Source organism: Dipodomys ordii, unplaced genomic scaffold (genome assembly GCF_000151885.1).
Source record: "Dipodomys ordii isolate 6190 unplaced genomic scaffold, Dord_2.0 Scaffold37, whole genome shotgun sequence".
Taxonomy (NCBI): Eukaryota; Metazoa; Chordata; class Mammalia; order Rodentia; family Heteromyidae; genus Dipodomys; species Dipodomys ordii.
The window spans coordinates 2,209,298-2,226,874 of NW_012267253.1; the positions used below are offsets into that span (position 1 = coordinate 2,209,298).

General features: G+C 40.6%; 1 protein-coding gene across 4 annotated transcripts in view; it reads right to left on the reverse strand.

Moving 5' to 3' along the window:
* The window catches only part of Slc8a1 (solute carrier family 8 (sodium/calcium exchanger), member 1), a 289,161-nt gene that overhangs the window by 269,921 nt on the left and 1,663 nt on the right, over positions 1 to 17,577 (reverse strand). Inside the window, exon 1 of one of the 4 annotated variants that reach the window (XM_013017992.1) lies at positions 17,432 to 17,499. The exons of 2 other annotated variants lie outside the window; for them this stretch is intronic. The gene's annotated coding sequence lies outside the window, so the exon portion shown is untranslated. Of the gene's footprint in view, positions 1 to 17,431; positions 17,500 to 17,577 lie in introns of those variants that run through there. One more of the 4 variants, XM_013017991.1, reaches the window with a different exon arrangement.

A 17,577-nucleotide genomic window follows, 5' to 3' on the forward strand; every position in this document is an offset into this window, starting at 1 on the left:
AAAAACTTGGAAAAAATTATATTAAGTGAAGTAAGCCAGGCCCAAAGAAACATAGGTCCCATGGTTTCCCTTATTTGTAATATCTAGTATATGTATGAGTCAAGCGGTAAAGGTCAGATAATGTGATGTCAGGAAAATGAACCGTTAGATGTGTATTTTAATGTTTTTTTTCTTTCATGCATGTGTTTCTAATGCATTTATAAGATTATCTCTTTGTTGCTTGGTATGTCCCTCCCCCACAGTATAACCCTTGCTTTCACTATATTTGATGTCAGTATAACTTGTGGAGGAGATGGGGAAAAACCAGTTGTTTAAGTATACAGGTGGACCTGTTGCAACAATGAGAAGTACAAGTTGTCATGTCCAAAACGAGCTTTACAACGTCGGTGCGGGGGGGATGGAAGGGGGCGGAAGGAGAAGGATTGGGATTGAGGGGGAGAGGGGAGGCTGGGAAGGGATGTGAAGGGTAAACAAAGGAGGAGGCTGCAATACTTGGTAAGAAATGTACACATTATCCTGCCCATGTAATTGTAACTCCTCTGTACAGCATGTTCACAAATAAAGTAAAATTAAAAAAAAATTAAATGGCAGACAGCTAACGTTAAAAAAGGACAAGACACTTCTGGGATGATTCTTTTGCTAGATTTACAACTTAAAATGTTTGGGAACCTATAAGAATTAGAAAGACAAAATATTCATAATTAACATACTGAACAGACAGTAAACACTGAAGAAAGATTCAAATCTGTGTCAGTCTCCAAGACTGATACAATTATCCACTCCAAGTCACTGTCAATCATCATTCCATTTTTTTAAATTTCAGCCAAAATATATTTTTAAAGAGCAGATCCTGATACTCTCATTCCTCTTCAGCCTATTAATTGTGTATTGCTTATTGCCCTGCAGTCAAAATCCAAACCCCTCAATAGTTGGTTCAAGGCCTTTTTATGATCTGACCTCTGAACGCCAGAGTACAGAATTTGTTCCACGTCCTTAATAAGACAGTGCTTTCTTATTTTCAGGACTTTGCAGATTGTGTTTACTGTGCCCCAAACCACTTCTTGCTCTTTTCTGCTTAAAATCAAGATTTGAAAAAGCACTTACAACTCATAATCCATTTCCTAAGAGACTAATACTCGCTTCTCTTTTAAATACTATTGTAGATACTGTATAAATACTTTAGATGTATCAATTATATCTAATATTTATAATAAACAGCATTTCTGTGTTATACAAGTCCTGGTGGTGCTATGTACATCATAGTCCTTGCAAACAGCACCCCCTAGAGTTGTACACTCCACAGTACCCCCACCAAAACTATATATAATAGGTACTACTAGCCTATTAAAAGAAGGATAATTGGGGTTTAGATAGGTTAACTGTATTTAACATAGTAAGCTTTATAATGATCCAAACTCTGTCTCAAAGACGGATAAAATTAGTGGTTCAATTATGCTGTCTCTGATTGTGTAAGAAGTAATCTTTGACAAACATTGGACATGGTCTTGAAGTATCTCACTGGAAAGGCTCTTGGCTTCCATGTGGGGTTAGGAGGCACTAGTTAACAACAACCTTATGTAAGGTTTCTAACAGCCTGACTCTTATCTTATGGATTAAAGAGACTCAAACAAACCAACATCAATTACTATGATGTAGTACAAGGGTTAGCATGTTCCTAGAGACAGACTCTCTGGCTTTTAGCAATCTCCTGGCAACCTCTTCCTACATGCACTGTCAGGGAAATCTCTCAGGTCAACCCTGCTTCATCCCTGCCTTACACCACATCTCACCATATATTCTTAGGAAAAAGTTTACTAGAGTTAAAAAGGTAGATGAATCATTTTTTTTAAAAAAATTCATTTTCAGTCTAGGAGGAAAAAGGAAGTCCTTAAGAAATTCACAATTATATTCAAAAAGCGACAGCATCTTAATTTGTGAAATCTGTAGACACAAAGCACTGATGTAATTTATTGGCAATGAAGCAACTGGAAAGAACTCTTTGGACTTAAGTAGCTTTCTTTATTAAATTAATACAAAATCCAAATGCTTGTGAGGATGTGGGTAGATGTTATCTAAATTTAAGTTCCTTTGTCTGCTTTTTTCAGAGTTTTTCCTTCCAGTGAGAGAAAGGCTCAAATCAGTTCTACTTTATCTTCTCTATCTGCTCCTCAAAGATATTTTCCTAGGAAAATGCATCAGGAAGAAAGGAACAAAGGCACCTGACTTTCCTTTATGCTGTCTTGCCGTAGTGAATGCTGAAACAAGTGTAGACTGACTTTTATGGTGGATTCAAAGCAAGTCATGTCTATGGACAGGGACCACCTAGAAATATCCATGACATCATCCAAATGCACCTTCAGCAAGAATGAAGAACACTTGAATTATCTTCTACTCATTATTTGTTTTAAAACAAAACAAACAACTGCATCACTTACAAATTACCACCTGAGGGAGGAATTGGAGAGGTGGGGAGGGAAGAGATGGTAGGGGAAAAACAAAGGAGGAGGTAACAATGCTGGATAGGAAATGTACTCATTACCTTACTCATGAAACTGTAACCCCTCTGTACACTACTTTTACAATAAAAAGTATTAAAAGGAACAAATTACCACCTGAATGATACTAACAAAAGATGGTGAGAAGATTCTCGGCTACCAGTAACCTAGTCACCCGTGCTGAAGGTACAGGTCACAGCAAGCCAGAACATTATCAAGTTGTAGTACAGGAGGTACAGCCTCCACAGCAAAGAGGCCTGAAGCCTAAGGAGAGTGTAGACTGCCTTATTCTCTGTTGGACGATGTATCCCAGTTTATAACTGTCATGGAGTATCTGACTCAAAAAAGGAGAACATACTGGCATTCCATAGCCCAGGTATTTGACAGCCTAATTATTACCTCCTGTTTACTGGAACTTGGGATTATTCTGAGGAATTCCTTGACTCCCCTTCATAGGACCTGGAATTCCCTTTTATGTTATTCTTCCTGACTAAAGGTGTCAAAGTCTAAGGCAATACTAACACGAGTATAAATCTTTATCCACACATGAGGCTCACACTTCCAAATGCTTCTTAACACAGAGAGGATGTCAGAACATGAAGGTCTTTGTCACTCCATCATCCTCTCTAGGTGTAAGTTACTGTTTCTGGCTATCAGCCTTTGCTCAGAGGTCGGGAGGAAACTTGGTTTCCACAGTGACTCTCTTAACATTTTCCAAATAGAGATTTTTCTTCTCTGTTATTTGATATCTTGGGACAGCTACAGTTTGTGACACACTGGGAGAGGAATGGCTTTCTGTCTTAAACTCTTCTGCTTAAATTTATAAAACTAGAATCAGGATCCCATCCCTTGTCAGAAAACACCTACTTAGTTGAATGCTGGTAGTTCATGCCTGTAATCTTAGCTACTCAGGGGGCTGAGATTTGGGGATCCTGGTCCAAAGCCAGCCCAGGCAGAAATATCTGTGAGACTCTCTCTATAGTCACAAAAATATAAAGCCACGGCTGGGCACCAGTGGCTCACGCCTGTAATGCTAGCTACTCAGAAGCTGAGATCTGAGGATCATGGTTCAAAGCCAGCCTGGGCAAGAAAGTCCGTGAGACTCTTATCTCCAATGAGGCACCAGAAAACTGGAAGTGGCGCTGTGGCTCAGTGGTAGAGCACTATCCATGAACTGAAGAGCTGAGGGACAGCACCCAAGCCCAGAGTTCAAATCCCACAACTGATTAAAAAATATATAAATAAAAAAATAAATAAAAAGCCAGAAGTGGAGCTGTGACTCAAGTGGTAGAGAGCTAGCCTTGAGCTGAAGAGCTGAGGGATAGCACCCAAGCCCAGAGTTCAAGCCCCATGACTGACAAAAAAAAAAAAATCTCCCTAGATTGTAATGCTCAGTACAGTGGCTTTTTCATTGACATATTCCCAGTTCTTAGAAGAGATCTTGGGGCACAGAAGATAAGCAGCACGTATTTATTGTGTGAATAAAATAATTGCCATGTGCTCATTTACCAAATCTCTGATGCTGACCCAGAATCTGGGAATTGGTCCCTGTCATTGCCTTTAAAAATACTGTCTGTGTAAAATGAATGTGTCCTAAAATGAGCAGAGGGTATGTGGTGGAAAAACCAGTATCAGGTTTAGCCAGTGGAGAGACTAAGTGCAATTCCGGCTCATGTAGTCTGGAAAAATTGATGTCCAGCATAAAGAGGAGACCTGGGACTGAGATCTCATCCCTAGCACCTGGTTATGGGTCTTATTACACCAGCCCTGGGTTATTGATTGCTTCTGCCCTGTTGAGCCTGCATTGCCTAATTCTATAGAACTTCTTCAAGGAAGCATGGCTACCTCACCTTTCATTAAAACTAAATGATATCAAAACATCAACCAAAAATGACCTCCATCACAGAAGCCCTGTAAAAGGAGAACACCATGAGTTTAAATATGAATACCTTAGTTCTGCTTGCTCACATGGAAATGTGAGCGGAAGGATCAAGTCTAGAGAAGAAGAAAATAAGTAAAGAAGAATTCAGAGGGAAGACCTTCTTCTAACCTTGGGCTCCATGTGGAGTGAGCAAGAATTATACAGCATCTTCATTACTCCAGGGTCCCACACACAGCAGAGATGGAAAGGCCCACTCGGGCACTGATGAAACAAAGAACTGAGGTCACCCACAGAACATGTGCTTTGCCCCAGGTGCTTTGAGAGTTCTTTTGCCTCTACTTTCCTTACCCACTTTGAAAATACTGCAATGAGGTCTCTATTATCATTCCTACTTTACAAATTAAATAAAAAGTAATAGAAGTAAGCTGATATGGTCATACAGACTTACTTGACAGAACAAGGATTTTAATCTAGGCACTTTGAGTTACATCATTTTTTTTAAAAAAATTTCCCTACACAGGCTAATGATACCATTCTTGGAGAACCAAATTTTCTGTAGTTCAGGAATTGGATAAGAGTAACTTCTCAGGCAGGCCTTCCTTCGCCCCTGAATGAATGTGTATAGGTGGCTTTATTTCACAAGGACTTGGTATGTTTTCTACTCCAGTCTCCCCCTCTAAGTATGAGTTTTGTAAGCGATTCATATTCGTTCCTGTAGCCAGGAAAAGATGATCCAATTGGGGGATCATCAGCTAAAGTTTGAGGTCTGAAATCAGTCTAAAATCACCTAACAAACTCAAGGATTTCCCATTTGCTCGGGAGAACAGAAAATGGAAAGAAGTCCTACCAGTGGGCAAGAAAAACTAAAATAAAAGATAGGAAGATGCAATTGTGGTGAGCCAGGAAAAAAAAAAAGGATACAGAATTCTGTCATCACAAGTTAACACTTTACTACTACTAAAATAGTTATTTTTCAAGATCTCAATGTAGTTCAGAAATGTATTGTTTTAGAGTCAAGACTTATTATTTGTTTTAACTTAAAACTGTTCAACAATCCAAAGAAAATGTTAAGAACAAGATATTCATCCATGTTGTCAACTGCCAAACTTTTCTTAGACACTCATTTGTGCCAGATATTTGGTCTGAAAGATGAGTTAGATATATGTCCGAAAGGGCTCACACTCTATTAGGGTATTACTACAGTTAAAGAATGAATTCCTTTACTAGAAGACAGAACTCTTCCTTTACTAAAGAGACTTGCCATGTCATTTGAAGAGTGAAGATGAACTCTCTTTAGCCACATTCCCAGGTTGATGCACAGGAGTGCTTAGGTTACTATACCAGAGTTCTGGAAACTTGAATCACTCAGCATATGGTCCTACACCCAAGAGGTTTCAAGTATCATTTACTTCTGGACACAAGGTATCTTAGGGCATCTTCCATGTAGTGAATGAATCTTCCAGGGGCATCTTGACAATGCTAACTACTTCAGAGCAAAAGCTATTCACCATCAATCCTGAAGAGAAAGATCCATGGTTTCCCTCATTTGGCGTAACTGGAATGTGCCTATAAATCTACAAGTAAACACACTGGATGGTAAAAGACAAAATAAAATACACTTGGACATGCTAAATTGTACAGGACACATTCACATGGTGAGACCAAAGTAACATATTCTTCAGAGAGGATCACAAAGGCTCAATAGTTATGTGCATATGATCCTATAAAATGATGTTTATCAAAATGAAGTCCAAGAAATGAAAACAAGTTTTGTTGTTTTATTCCTTCTTTGGTGCCGTTTTTTGTTTTCTGTATGTTTTTTCTTATATGTAAATTTATCTGTTTGGGGGAATGTAACGGGGGAGCACAGAAAAGGTAGGACAAAGGGTGAACAAAATACAGCAGTGATACTCACTAGACACTATGTTGAAAATGAACCAGAAAACTTGGGGGAAGAGGGAAAAACTGGGAGAAAGAAGGGTAACACTGTTCAAAAAGAAATGTATTCAGTACCTGACTTAGGTAAGTGTAGGCTCCCCCCACCCCCATACATCACCTTTACAATAACAATTTAAAAAAACTTTCTTTGAAACTTTACCTGACATGCTAAAAAGAGTGAAATCTTATTCATGCATTTTTTTTTTATCTAGGCCACTCAAAAAGATTCTCTGCGGAAAAAAAAAATGAAGCGCATGAACCTGTTGACATTTAACCTTCATAAATGTGTGTATCTAGTGATCGCTCACACGCTGTGTTTCTAGTTCTGGTGGAGGTGGACATTTCAAATACTCATCAAGCATCTACTGACTGGCCTCCATGTGCACAGAACTATGATGTGCACTGCAGGCATTTTCAAGATGGTGAAACACCAGCCCCTAATAGGTTATAGTCTCCAGCTGAAAGTTGCCATCATGTTCAATAATTCACAGAAAAACAGGAAAATTCCATAATTTAAGGGATAAGAAAAATGACAGAAGCTGCAGAGACAGAGCGAACATTCCAGAAGGAAGAAAAGACATGGTTAAGGGCAGAGAAGAACACTTCTCCAAATTCAGTTTATCACACCCACCCCCCACATATACAAATATCTGAGAAACTCATTAAAATGCAGAGAGGTTGGCCTCATCATCACATATGCAACAGGTCTCAAGAGGAACAATAAAATTTTACTTTTGACTTCACCCCTAGGAGCAGAAGGACATAAAGGGAAGAATATATCGGAGGGCAGGACAAGCTCTGGGGGAGGCGTATGAGCAATGAACACTTAGGTAAGGAGCTGGAGAGAAGCTAGTACCTGAAAGTCAAAAGACACTGTTTTCCTAATGATGTGAATAACATATCAGATGAGCTTTGTATCTCACAGACTGGGCCATCGGGGAGGATTTTATAAAGCCGTGTGTGTGTGTGTGTGTGTGTGTGTGTGTGTGTGCGCGCGCGCGCGTGAGCACGTGCGCGCAAGAGGTGGGGAACTGCAGGCTGAGGGAGGATGGACCCTAACTGGAGTCAATAAAACTCTGAAAGAAGCAATTATAACACTGAAGTCATTTATGAAGCATCTACTTTATACTTTCGCTGCAGGTTAGTTCTGCCTCCTCTAAGCTGAAAGATGCAAGGATCTCTAGAACACTACATGAATATGGACTACGACTCAGAATAAATGGAAGGCTTCAGAGAGCTGTCCAATTTCCATATGAATAACCTAAGTAGAGCAAGAAAACACACAGAAACATGGACTCCAGACCAGACCAGAAGACTTGGGTGCTAAGAAAACTGTGTTCCTTAAATTGTAGGCTCTTACTCTACCTCTTCACTTCCATGAAAGAGTAAATCTAATCTGTGCATACATTTTTTTGTTGTTGTAAGAGTGATGTACAGAGGGATTACAGTTTCATAAGTAAGGTAATGAGTACATTTCTTGTTGAAATCTCTCCCTCGTTTTCTCCCACTTTCCCTTCCTGCCTGATTCCCCTTCCTCCTCCAAGTTGTAAAGTTCATTCCCAATACAGTGTCACATGAGTATTGCTGTTGCATTGTTTCACCCACACATTCTTACTAGTCTGCCTCTTAGAACCGGTGATAATGGATACAAAAGTCAATTTCAATCAAGGAGATAGAATATCCACAGTGATTTTTTCCTTGTTTTTCCTACTATCTTCTTAAATAAGAAACTTGCTGATTAGGTGAGCAATGGCTGGTGAATTTAACAAGCTTTTCCCTGAGTCACTTAAGTTTCATCTTCAAGTAGAAAGCTTTTCATAAGATGGAACCCTATCAACTTGCTGTATGTGTATCTTTCAAACTTCCCTAAACAGTCTCAGGTAACAGTCCTTGAAAGAATAAGATGCACTTGAATAGAGCACTAGTATTAAAAAGAAATTACCATACAGACACACACATACAGACACAAACACAGATACACACATACACACACACATTACCAAGCAGATAGATGCTTACTTCATTATGATCCTTCATCACTGTTTGTGCATTTTCATCACTGTTTGTGCAACAATTTTTGGAATTACTGACAACATACTTAGCATCCTGGCTCTAAAACCAAGAATAAGTACACAAAGAACCAGTATAAAAGGCAGTAATCTTTAAAAAGCAACAACAACAAAAAAAAAAAAACCAGCAAATGGAGTGTTGACAGCCTGTGGGAAAATACAAAAGTTTTACAAAAACCCCACACTCAAATCCCTGAGTGATTCATAAAATATAGTTTGTCTACTAAATAGGGCATCTAGTGAAATACTCTTTCAGCTAGTCCTATACACTTGTACATGAAAAAATGGTTTAAATATTGACTTAAGGAATTAAGGTCATGTTAGTAACTATAATGAAACTACTGTTAATATGGTGGGACAGATGAAGATCTATCAAAAAGGTAACCCTAAGAGGAGCCCTGAACAAAAGAGGGGAAGGGGGATTCAGCAGAGAAAGAAATGCCAACCATTTAATCACTTAATAACTAAAAATAATTTCTGCCTATTAAATCATTGCTAAAGCAAGGGCAATTTTCACCAATATTAATGACTAGTGAAACCATTCGTTCATTCATTCAAAAATAAATACCAAATTTTGTCACATGTCTAACTCCAATGGTTCTAATATCATAGCACCATGAGAAACAAAAATACCATTACTGTATGGAGGATATAATTTAGCCAAAAGAGAGGCAATATTAATTTATATCACTATCACCCTTTCCCATAATGATTAACTTGGAAAAGTGCTATGGAGCCAAAAAACCCACAAGCTTAGGAGAGTGAGTAATTGAGGATGCAACTCATTAGTGTGTGAGGAAGGGTCTGCTGAACAAAGAACATCTGAGCTAAAATACAGAAAGCAGCAGGAAAGCAAGCAAAGGTTGCTAGAGAGCAAGGCCTTCAGATGACGCTTTTGCCACTAGCCTTCTCTAAAATGGGATTGCTCAAAAACCTATTTCCTCATGTTTGAAATACACCAGAAGTAGTTTTTGTAATAGATGTAAGCCTTTCCCTCTTGGAAATATGAGCAATCTAATTGCAGTTAACTGATTTCTGCCACACTGCTGGTGGTCTAGGGACTAAAAGAAATGATTACTGATCTTAGCTCTATCCCATGTCCTAAAGAACATGTCATTTCCTCTCCCCCTTTCTCTTTTTCTTTCTCTCTCTCTCCCCCTCTCTCTCTCTCATTCCTCCATTAAATGGGGGGTAAGGGTTTCTACAAACATCTGTAACCACTATTCTAATATTACACTTTGGTATTGACATCATCACAAGAACCTGTCCACCTTCCTGTTCCTGGTAGTCAGCTTGAGCCACTATATGAAAATTACCCAGCTATGTACCATATTTTTCATTCTCATGCTTTCATACTTGTCCTTTGTGATTAATCTCAAATGTTAGTTTTCCCTTTCTATGACTGCCTTTAGTGGCTAGGACAGACCTTAAGAGTCAACTCATTTTCTTTCTCCCTTTTCCCAAGAAAACTCAGGCCTCACTAAAACCAAGTGTAACTAACTGAAAAAGACGTTTTTTCAAAGCCCCAAATCACAGAAGCAGCAGAACTGGAATCTAAAATAAGGTTTCTGAGTTTCTAGGCCATCTCTTTCTACACTACACCAATTGCCAGAATGTCCTAAACCCACTGATGTAGGATTTGTTTCTCTCACAATCTACAGTATTTGTCAGGAGCAGACAAACCATGGCCGGGGAGGCAGATTCAACCTGCCTCCCCTTCTTATAAAGCCCAGGAAATTAAAATGCTTTGTTTCCATTTATTTTTTAATGAGCAAGGGAAATTGGTAGGGGAAGAACATTTCATGATGTGAAAATTATGCAATATTAAAATTTTAGTGTTTTTATAGAAAGAGCTCTGTCTAGTGTTTATGTTTGGCTTATGGCTGCTTCCTTGTTACTAGATTGGAGCTGAATAACTGTGACAGATCCTATGGTCTACCAAACCAAAAGCATTTAATTAATGGCCATTTAAAAGAAGTAGACTATGTACCTAATGTTATTTGGTATATTCACTCTGTATATAAGTACTATTCTCTACCTTCTTTTGACAACCTCCTCTACTACAAATTAAAATATGCATGTAAGGACATACAGGAAGGGCCAGGAGTATTTGCTCTCACCATTTATCTCCCAAGTTGTGAGCCAAAACTTACTATGTACTCATTTGCCAAAATCTGTGCTATCCACTTAGTATTCCTCACAAAAATCCTCAAGATTTTCTACTAACATGAGCTCAAAGAAGCTACTTTAATAATGTTAAGTACACCACCTGCTAAATTCAAACAAATGTAACTATTATAAATACGTGTGCTGATCTTCAGTTTAGAAGACTGAGGACTCTAGATTCTTTAATTCTCTCTCTTTTTTTTTGTCAGTCATGGGCCTTGAACTTAGGGCTTGGGCACTGTCCCTGAGTTTTTCTGCTCAAGGTTTAATGCTTTACCACTTTGAGCCACAGCTCTACTTCAAGTTTTCTGGTGGTTAATTGGAAATAAGAGTCTCATAGACTTTCCTGCCCAGACTGGCTTGGAACCATGATCCTCAAATCTTAGCCTCCTGAGTAGCTAGGATTACACAGGTGTGAGCCACCAGTACCCAACTCTAATTAATACTCTTTTTTTTTTCAGTCGTGGGGGCTGAACTCTGGGCCTAGGCACTGTCCCTCAGCTCTTCAGTTCAAGGCTAGTGCCCTACCACTTGAGCCACAGTGCCACTTCTGGCTTTTTTCTGATTATGTGGTACTGAAGAATTGAACCCAGGGCCTCATGCATGTGAGGCAAGCACTCTACCACTGAGTTAATATTCTTAAATTAGAAGTATATCATAGTTCTTCATCCTTTCCTGGGACTCCCTAGTTATCTAGGAATTCTTAAGAAAAACAGGCAAGTTTCTGGATGTATTCTACACTGTGAAGAGATGCAGCTTGGCTGAAATGACTTCTAATATCTGCTATCTCTGACTTTACTCTCAGAGTCATTTAATTTTACATAGTCTTCCTCTGATTATTTGTGAAACAGCAAACTAAAACAAAACTTCATGATGCCAGTTGCCTTTTCAGTGTTCAACTCAGTGTTAATAAACTCAAAAGCATTGGCTAGAGAATCTCTAAAACGAACTGCATGCCCTTTGGAAGAAAGAGAGCAAGGAATTATGGAAAAAGAACCACAAACTCCACCCAACACCAAGACACAAACTTTAGTTCTAGGATCCCCCAGCCCCACCCCAAACCTTAAATATATGAAAGCTTAGTTCAGGAGAGTCACTTGAAACTTCAGAGAGGTGGCATCTCTCCAAGTATAATACATAGAGATGGTGTAAGTTTAGATGTAGCATGTGGGAGCTTCTTTTGGGAAACCCAATGTTCAGCTCTACCATTCCAAGTACACCTTCTCCAAAGAACACAGTTCCATCCTCCACCACCAATTCCTCCAATCCCAGCAGAGACCCCAAGGGTGACACGGAGCCCTATGAATTAAAGGGTATCAGATGAAATGAGAAGCTGGAAATTTTCAATCAAGAAAGCATACGAACATCAGTGATAAACCACTAAACAAAATCAACTCTGAATGTGGATGGAAACAAAGCCAAAGTGAAGGGAGGAACAGGCAGCCCTCACCTCTGACTATGGAATCCTCTCTCTGCTAGCTCATACCAAATGTTACCCCCATATGCAAAACACATTTGTGCAGTGGCTTATTGTGCCATTCTTGTCTCTAGATACACAATGCTTGTGGCATGGCCCTGACTGGAATACAGCAGATCAGAAGAGCCTAGAAATGGCCTTGACCAATGATTCAGGCCTGGTCTTGTCACAAATTAGATGAGCAGGGTTTACATTTTTCACAAAGAGCCCCAATTTGTTTGTTTTTTTTTATCTTTTACATTCTTTGAGAATGAACTAAATGTGAACTTCTCCATGAAACTATGCCCAAAGTTCTCTCTTTCTCTTTTTAACTCCTCCATTACTTTGGTTGAAAAATAATGATCTATCTTAGTCAAAATGAGAAAACAAGTACATAGCAAGTAGAGTAATCGCTGATATATTTCACATATGTCACAATCGCAGCAAATTTCACATAACTTCTCTTCCTCATCTGCACTCCTGAAAGGCCCACTGCAGGCCTTTGCATACATTGAGCGCATGTCTTAGTTGAATTGATGTAAATTACTGAATTACTATCTTGCTGTCTGATTTCATCTCACAGTGGAATTAACCAAGGCACCACTCTGGCTTCAAATGCATGGACATCTGCAGAGTGATACTCTTTCTGTCTGTCTTTAAAAAAATTAATTTGGACTCATATTTACATTTAGTTTTCTAGAGGCCTTTTGTGACATTCTAGGTTATCAGTGAATATCATGCAATGGCACCATAGAACCCGGAAAATTCTGCTGCCTCTCTCTAGCTATCCTCTACCCCTCCCATCAACAGCTCTCTTCCCAGATACTCTGCTCCATCACACTCCCCCACCAGAGGAGTCCTCTGGATCGCTTACTGGGAACCAACCTAGTTTTAAGCCTCCTTCATTTCTTCCATATCTTTCTGTGTTCTAGGTTCCAGGACCTTCTACCAGCCAATTACCTAAATCAAACTAAGTTCAAAAATGAGCATAGGCTCATTTCGAGAATTTACTGTAGCTCTTTCTGGAGTAATACTGTTGGATTTTAATAGGGATCCACTAGATAAGATTCCTTTATTCAAGTGAATGATTTTAATAGTGTGAATTTCAGATCCTCGGCTGGCCTACGTTTTCTCCTTGTATATGTTACCCTTCTTGCGAGATTGGCTAGGAAGTTTCATGTAATGTCAAAATGCAATTCTCTTTAAAAACCTGTGTCAATTTTACCTTTTTTGCTTAGGAAATTTTCAAAGGACAAAGAAAAAGAGAGTCTACAAGTAACACTTGGAGCATCAAGGACTTCCTTCAACTATCTTGCCAACTTGATTCATTCTGGAAGATGACACCAGATCTCCCTGCTTGAATCCTGAACTCCTCCTGGTGGAAGTGCACAGGACCATTGACTCTTGGAGTTTCCAAGCCAGAAAATGGCTGTTCAATTCACAAGTTGTACAGAGAACCTACTCATGGATGAGATTAAGTCTTCAAAGTACACACTATGTAAAATGTATTTCATGATATGTTTGTATACATGAGAGGCAAGGAAGGACAGGTGCAGAAAGACAGAGAGATTGAAAATAACCCCACTATATTTAACGAGGCCCCTCTATATTAAGCCCTGAGTTCAACTCAAAATCTCAAAGGCAAACTCTGAAAGCTCATATTTTCAGAATCTAGTCCACCCCAATGGGTCAGAAAACACCTGACATTTACTTCCATTAAATCTCAGATATGTCTCCAGGGAACAGAAAATCCCTTTGTTCAGAGAGAAAAGTAGAAACAGCTAGTTCAGCAACCCACTGGCCTGGTTAGCCACAATTCCTACTGAGAATTAGAGCTGAAATGACAGACAGCTAAGGGAGTTATCTATGTAGGATTCTGGGATCTAGAGAAAGACAGGGAGCATATTTGCCACAAGAGGGAGCAGCAGAATTTGGTCAGATGGGAGCCTATTTGGGAAAGGTTATAAGGGGAGGGGAGGGGGGCTGGTTTCTAACCATGAAGTCTAGGACAGTTGTAAAGGAAGGTGTTGCTATAAAGTGTGGATGATATGGATAGCTTGGCAAAATATAGATAGATAGGTAGATAGATAGATAGGTAGATAGATAGATAGATAGATAGACAGACAGACAGACAGACAGATCACTTCAAGGCCAAAAAATAAAATTAAATAAAACTGCTGCAAGACACAGATAGAAGACAGGCAACAGCACACTGATTCCTAAATATGTATTTTTTAACAACTGTAGAACAATAACTTAATTTTTATTTGAAAGCAGCATACACACACACTGTAAGAAATACAAATCATGCATCCCAGGTGCTCTAATATCCTCTTTTCACTGTGCATTTCTTTTCTCATATTCAATTTCGATTTCAATTTGGATCTTATTTCATTTCACGCTGTTCCGGTGGCCTGTTTCTTACCAACATACTGTTCTCCCTCTACCTGAGGCAGTGCGGAGAAAGGACTGGTCACAATGAACACACACATAAGAAACAGGTATTAAAAGTCCTAATGTGTGACGGGAACATCCACAAGCAAAGTGAATGTTTTCTGTTGATGTTGGCTTCTCCCTCCACACCCCCTCCCCACCACTACCATGAACGTGCTTCTCAAAAGAGGAATGCAACTTCATGAGATCTGCAGTTTTTCTCATGATTTATTTTGTCAAAGAAATAGATTAAGCACTAAAAGGGAAGGAACCATGCGTTTACTTTGCAAGATAAATAAAAGTCTATTTTTGTCTGATAAAAAACATGTTAAATATAGCTTGTTCACAACTGCCATAGCTCTCTGGGAATACATTTTCTTTTATTCAAAACATAGGAAGCTTAGGAGAGCAATTAATGTTAAGTCCTGCAAATTAGCATTGTATGCATTGTGGACTATACTTCATCTTCCTGCTATAATTTTATGTGGAGTAAAAGCACTTTCCTTCTTCCTACATGGTCAAGAAAGGGTTATCTCCTCGTGAATCTAAATCCAAAATGATGTAGTAGAAACTATTATCTAGTAACAAAGTGTCTCGACAGGTAGATGGGTAGGTAAATCGATATAAGGCACACTTTTATATTTTTAGTTCATTACTAGCCTCTCTTAGCCCCGTTAAGCTATCAGGCATAGTGTGAAGTCTGGCTATCAGGAACAATTCTTTTTGACGCTTGCACAGTTCAGTCGTGAATAATGGTTTACTTCTACACAGACCCCCTCCTTTATCTCCTTCCATTTTTTCCAGGAATTTATCATTCCATTTTTAATAATACATAACAGCCATCTTAAAGGGAGGGAGAGAAAATCAGGTTCTTTTGACAATCAGTTGGAGAAATTGTACCTCTTAGACCCAAATAGATCTATCTCTTCAAGCAGGGTGTATTTGTAAAAGGAAAAGGATTTGAGAAAACACATTTTGTGTCTTGGTGAAATAAATGGGTCTCTGCCACTAGCTCTTTCACAAAGACCAAAGATGGAGAAAGCTGTCCTTCCTTCTTATTGCCTTCACACCCGGCTAACCTCCCAATTAAGCAAGTTTAGCAAAGGCAGAGAGATAAATCCAAGTGACATGGGATTTGTACAATCCATCCCTCTCCTGGCTTTGTGTTCTTTTTAACTAAAATGAATGAAACATCTAGCTCCATTTTCTTCCCTCCTTTCCTGACTTGCTGCAGGAGAGCCCAGAGTGACAGAGAAGCTTGTGGGGTATGTGTGTGTGTGTGTGTGTGTGTGTGTGTGTATGTGTGTCTTTGTTGGGGTGGGGGTGCCGGAAACATACTTTCAGAATTCCCTCTTGATTGCCTTTGTCCCCCATTTCCTTTTGGAAATCCTCACACAGGTCCTGGATTGTGGATGTTCAACTGCTCCTGTTTGGAGACACTCAAGCCATGCCTTGAACCAGATCTGATCAGCAATCTCCACAGAGGCTGTCAGCTCCTCCATGATCAGGATGTCTTTACTGTCTTCACCACATCTGTCATTTTTTAAAAAGCTTCTTCCACTACACCTCCCACTGATATCCTTTTTTCTCTTTTTAGTCTTTACACCTCCAGCAGGATAAAGTTTGTGTTGTTATATTCACAGCCACTAGTTTAGTGGCTGACTAGCAGAGAGGTGCCTTCACCAGAGCTAGGCAAAGAAGGGGTTAAAGCCATGCCTAGTGCACATGACTTTCTTTCCAGTGCCAGCAAATAATATGCACATTGCTCTCTTCAGACACAAAACACACACACACACACACACACACATATATATATACATATACATACACATATACCGAATATACATATAGTTAAATTTGATCACCCCTGCTTTTAAACCCAGCCACTGCCACTTTATCTGGGGAGGGAAATACAAATTGCTAGCCAAGTCATTCATCAAACAGAGACAGATGGGAGGTGTGGGGGGGGTGCATGGATGCCGTATTTTATAAAGCATCCTTTAGATGGATTTGGTTTCACTAGTTGATTGTCCAGCTATTAAATAATTTTTTAAAAAAGAGTCGTCTCTCTTTTTCATGAAGGTGGAGCCAAGAAGGAAATCCTCACATCATTCTATGTTCTACATTGACCATTTCCCCAAGCCCCCAGCACAGCCCCAGAGACAGAGAGATAATGGAGCTGCAAAGTTCCCTTGGAAATCTCTCGGGGAAGAGAAGCTTGTGTGTGCAGAAACCCCAACTCCCATCGGGGCACAGAATGCCCCAGGACTGGGAACCCTCACGGCCCCCTCCCCAGCTCACATTTCCTCCTTGTCCTGTCCCCTTCTGCCCCGGGCCACACCTCCTTCCTCCCCGCATTCAGGGGTGGGATAGAAGAAGAGCCCCCAGAGCCTGCCAGCAGCAGCAGAGGTGGCTGGCCAAGTGTGTGGCCTCGGGAGGACCCCAGGGATTGACGAGGCCTGCGGGAGGGCTGACCTCGGGGCGGAGGGGGGGGGCTTTCAGTGGGGGGTGGGGGGTAGGGGGGAGCGTCCGGATCCCGCAGCGCTGTTTCCTGGGTGGACTTCAATCCCTCACACCCCAGATACCCCCCACCCACCCCCGAGCCCAGCGCCGAGCAGGGCGCAGCATCCCTCCTCTGTGAGCCCTTTCTCCCACCTCGGGCTGGCTGGGTACAAGCGGGGCGGGCACCCCCCGTCGCCCCAAACCACCAGCCTGAGCAATTTTACTCGGGGGTAGGGGAGGGGGGCAGGGAGAAAAAGCGCGGATATCCAGAAAAATAAAATTAAAAATTGAAAAAGAAATGTGCTGGCGCGCGCGCACACACAGGCTCACACTCACACACACTCACACTCACACACACTCTCACACACACAGAATTTAGAAGCCAGTCTTGCCAACACGGGGGAAACTGTAGCCTTGGGAACAGCCAGGAGAAAAATCAGTTAACGGTACGGGATGGGTGCCCGTGTGCTCGGCTCTCCCCGGGTCTTACCTGGGGTGGGCAGTGGAGTGGATTCTCCGCGGGTCCTCCACGCTAGGAAGAATCGCGGCTCCCTCCCTCCGTCTCCGCAGCTCGCGATCAGAAAGAGGTCGCTCCCATCGCTCGGGCGGCGGGGCGGGGAGGAGGAGCGAAGCACA